This window comes from Argopecten irradians, chromosome 4 (assembly GCF_041381155.1).
Source record: "Argopecten irradians isolate NY chromosome 4, Ai_NY, whole genome shotgun sequence".
Taxonomy (NCBI): Eukaryota; Metazoa; Mollusca; class Bivalvia; order Pectinida; family Pectinidae; genus Argopecten; species Argopecten irradians.
Window position 1 is genome coordinate 15,265,614 of NC_091137.1, and position 5,031 is coordinate 15,270,644.

At 35.8% G+C, this 5,031-nt stretch overlaps 1 pseudogene; it reads left to right on the forward strand.

Moving 5' to 3' along the window:
* Window positions 1–214: 214 nt before the first annotated feature.
* LOC138322115 (ras-specific guanine nucleotide-releasing factor 1-like) overlaps window positions 215–5,031 on the forward strand; it is a 7,003-nt pseudogene continuing 2,186 nt past the window's right edge.

Consider the following 5,031-nt stretch of genomic DNA (forward strand, 5'->3'; position numbering starts at 1 on the left):
ATTTATGTGCACATATAGTCTTGTTGTCGATTCTTTTCCATTTTGTTAAAATAGATTATGAATATGAAAAAAGAAAATGATATACATTGTATAAGACTTACCATGCCATGACTTTTCGAAACTGCTTAAATGTCGTACTAGTAACTGTTCCCGCTCCGAGACAGATATGATCGGCGGGCGAAATCCGCTCTGAGGGCGAGCGGTCTCACGCTCCATGAGCGGGCGAATCCGCTCTAGGAACGAGCAGCCGAACTCGCTCTACGAGCGGGCGAACCCGCTCGTAGAGCGGGGAGGACAGCGGGCGGATCCGCTCTGTGAGCGATGGATCATCCTCCCGTCCCGCCGTCCAGCGATCGCCGCGATCCCCGCTCCAACTCTCGCCGCGATCCCGCTCAAATTCCAAGCGAAAGCTCGAGCGATTCAATACTACTATTCTGAAGTAAATAAATGCTCAAAGTTCCACATACTTTCAATAATAGGTAAACAAGACACAAGTTGAAGTATGTTAACTTTTAATACCTGAAGAGAAATTAACGAATTTGTTTGCTTCCTCTTTTTATTAGTTAAAACTTATCATTCATCCGGTGATGTATCTTAATCGCATTTTATCAGTAAAGTATCTTATCTATTAAAACAGAGCGAAAGAAACTAAGTGTCAGTCTGTCAAAATAAGGCAAGTGACTATAACAGTTCCACACTTTTAATCGCGGCAATTTCAAATTAGATGGGTGAAAAAGATATTGTCCTCATTAATATATACCTTTATATTTCTCAATATGTGTCAATATAAGTTAATAAAGCCCTGTGATAGTGCTTGAAGCAATGCAAAGTAGACCGACTATCTTTAATTACGAAAAATATCATGCGGGTGACTCAATATCCTTACAAACCTGTTAATGGTGATATGTGTAATTACAAGTCATTCCATACAAGTAGTTAATATCATAAACTGATAGGTGTACATTGATGTAACTTCACTGTACAAGATAAAAAACTGATTAGTGTAACAAAGATACTTGTACGTACAAGATTACTATTGTACGTACAATGATAAGTCACTATCCTGTACAAAGTTAGTTAATATCGTACACTGATAAATTAAATTATATAGTGGCCCTAATACGCCGCCGTATAGTTATCACAATAAAGGCAATTATTTATTTGATTATCTAATTATTTGAATGTACATTTTAATTAGTTTTAAAATACCAATACTAAATTTACTTTAATGTTAATAATTCTGAATAAAATGAAAAAATCTACTACTTTGTTTATTTATTACCAAGACATCTTTTGGTGTCATAGACACTGATAGTGTGTAACATTGTGAAGTATATATATCCATTACTGTTTTCTTTACAATATCCAACATTACATTATAGTGGGCATTACCGAATGCAATGCTAGCCAAAAATAACTGTATCTCCTTGTCCATACAGGTCGTTCTCCTGGAAACTGTAGCAAATAGGAAGTGTCAACATCAAATGAAAGTTTCTGAACATTTGCGTTGAATTTCCGTCTTATAATGATTTGTCACCTCTCTATCATATTCACTGATAGGTGTGGTATTGTGAATGATCACTATCTGTTGATATTCACATACAATCGTTGTGTGATATTCATAAATTTGTGTGATATTTCACATGATTTGATTTGTCAACTTTTTAAATTGCAACCTTGTGATCATACACATGATCAGTGTAGTGTTTGTTCCTGTGTGATGTACTCAAGCACAGTGTAGGTCTTATTCTTAAATGAGATATTAACATTGTGCATTTATTGGAATCCATGCAGATTCTTCCAAAAGTATCTGTATACCTCACTTTGATAGTAGAATGTACGGTGCTGCCTGGAGTAAGCGATTCTGGTGATGCAGTTTGCTTGTCTACTTTCTGATTTAATACTGGTTCTATTCTTTAGATCAACATAAAACTTGTTAGATTACGATACTGATCAATCCGTGTATTGGCGCAACTACTGCATTAGTTAAGTCGTTCATCCTGTTTGCTGAAGAATTTGTGTTTGTTCATAGGCCGATTCCTTATTTCATTTTGAATCATGGAATCCTTTTCTTAGGTCTTCAGGCACCATACTCTGAAAGACCCATGCGTTGTGTAAGTCACTATCTTTGTATTGCGCGTAATAATATCAGTACACCTTGGTACGTTTTGCAAATGTATTTTGGCAATTAACTTCTTTCCTTGTCACGTTTTTACTTTGTATATCTTGGCTTATTTGTATGAATCCTGAATCTGACTTCCATCAAGTTGTCTTTTGAGTTTGTAAATACACTTGTCTTGTTGTGGAGTTTTTGCCATATCATTAGTCTGTTGATGTAGCTGTTGTCTCGGTGGGTTGTTGACTGTTTGGGTTTCATTTTCTTGTGATAATCATCACTTCAGTATTGTTCTTCAGCACTAAGTTTTTTCCTCTGTATCGTCCTGATAGGTGCTACCGGAAATAATTTGGCCTTCTTTTACAAATCATAATATGTTTTATCTAACACTGAGTATGTATTGAGAACAGACATCTTTGTTATCACTGCATCTTCGTTAGTTTAACCGTGTCTTTTGGTCCTTTTACATACGATGTTATAGGGTCCTACCCATTTTCTGTTAGTTTTGGTGCATCCACAAGGATTTGTGTGCAATATAAACCTCACTTTGTCTCCTTCCATAAACTCTGTAGGTTACATATTTGTTATATTGCTTTTTTGTACATATCTTGTGCAATCTGTATGTTTTCTCTCTTTTGCTACTAAATTTTCTAGCAATAACCTTTTTTCAGATGTTGTGACAGATGAACAAAATTTTTTGGGATGAGGTCTGAATCGATTGGCATCCGCATCTCCTGTCCAAATAGCACGTAGTCATGATGAATGCAATGTGGAAACTGTGTAGCTGGTGTCATTCGATATGACATCATGATGGCTGGTAAAACATCTGAAGCCATGTATCTTGCTTATCGTTGGTTGACCATGAGGTTTATGGTATTTTCCCCATTTCTTTAGTTTGGAGGTCCATCAGGATATGGCTGTTCAGTTTTCGGGGTAATGAGCGTAGTATCGTGGTGACGCATAACACACCCTTCTGAAACCTCCGTGTTGGTCAACCCACTTGGTGAACTGTTTATTTGTACAAACGATGATTAATGAAACGCCATAGCATTCCTCTTCATATAAATTTGTCCGTTATTTGTCCTGAAACAATAGATATTACAACTGTGAAGTGAACATATTACAGTATGGGAAAGTTGGGGTGCTATGGCCTTAACACTGTATTTAGGTCTAATTGCAAGGAAGGGTCACTCTCCACTCAATGATATCAACTTAACACTCATACACTCTCGGGTTCCACTCTATATCATTTATCCCATATGCTAAAATTAATTACTAAAATACTAAGTTATACTTTGATTGGCAATACAATTAATTAGTGGGCGGAGTTACACTAAAAATCCTACATTACAGTGATAATCTAACATACCCTGACAGTAAATGCCTATGGTCAACATCCATACAATAGTTTTACTTATTACAAATAAACCTGGCTGAGCAAGCTTAGTGTGCTTGTCACCTTTCGAATCCCTTTATCAAATGCCAAGACTTGTCACTGGTCAACTCGAACTAATGAACACAGAGCCCCTGTAATAATAGTTATGCAAACTGCACTAATGTGACTGCCGAAGAAATGTTCCATTAGCCAATTTTATTTACTATCCATAGGACAATGGACCCGGCTAATTTTTAAACATGTATAATTCACTATGATTTCCATACCACCTATTCATTATGGTCATATAATATCATACACGATCCATCCCATGTTTAAAGATGTTCCACCGCCGACAAACATGTTGATATTCATCAGTTGAACAATAATTAGTGTTTGATCATGTATATATTATGTCTAATAACACAAAATATAATATAAAATATTCTATTTCGCCTTTGGTGCATGCGCAATATAGTATTCCCTTCCATATAGGATATAGTGAACGGATTATTTTCGGGATGCAATTATTATTATTTTTTCATATTTTTAACTTAAAGTAAAATTAGAAGCTCAAACTTTTCAATGGTGTTAATGGCGTAAAGTAAGTAACTTTTGTAACTGAAGAAAAATACGAAATCGTCTGCTCCTGTTTTTGATAGTGAAAAAATACCAGTTATCATCAGCGGTGGAGCATCTTTAAAAAAGTTCCTTACGGACGAAATCTATAAGAAAAAAAAAAACAATAATGACTGACTAGTGAGCGCTTTCGCCCCATTCACACGTTTTTTTGTTACCGAAGGGTTGTAAAAAAATGGCCCTGATGTTCATGCCTCAAGCTAATAAGGAGTTTTATTAGCCTCTATTAGTCCAATTGAATTTTTCTTAACTGATAGATAGAAACACTGTCAAATTGCACATAAAAATATAATCACATTGTACATGTATAATATATTTACTGTCGAAACAAATTACATCACAAAGGCAGCGATGTATTACTTCCTCTTTAAGTAGATAGCCTAGCTACCTGTGTATTTGTGAGTAATGAAGCGGCATGATTTATTCTGGGAGTGTAGCGCTTGTTATTATTGGTCGACGCATGTTGATCAACACGCCTATACGGTACTATGTCAGTCTTTTGAATTGCATTTAGTTTACATATCAACATGGACGATTTATGGACATTGAAAAGTATTGATCCTTGCCTTTTAACTTATAAAGGAGTTGTTAATGCGTTCCGTAACCAGTATAGGAACACTAAAAGTACCTTCAACCACGGGGAGATGAATGAAATGCAAAATACCAGATTGTATACAAACAGCTATAACTGATAGAGTGATCAGTTTTTTAATCGCCAGAAACCACAATCCGTCATTAAAAAATACCAGTCCTTTCTGTTCCAATCCGGTCATTTGAGAACAGTAAGAAAGAAAACGTTTTTTTCATCCCCTGTGATTTTAAGCGACGACGTCCAACGTCAATGATCACTGTGACTAGCCAGCCCCTAAGAAAGTTTTTCAATTCGTCAAAATTATAAACG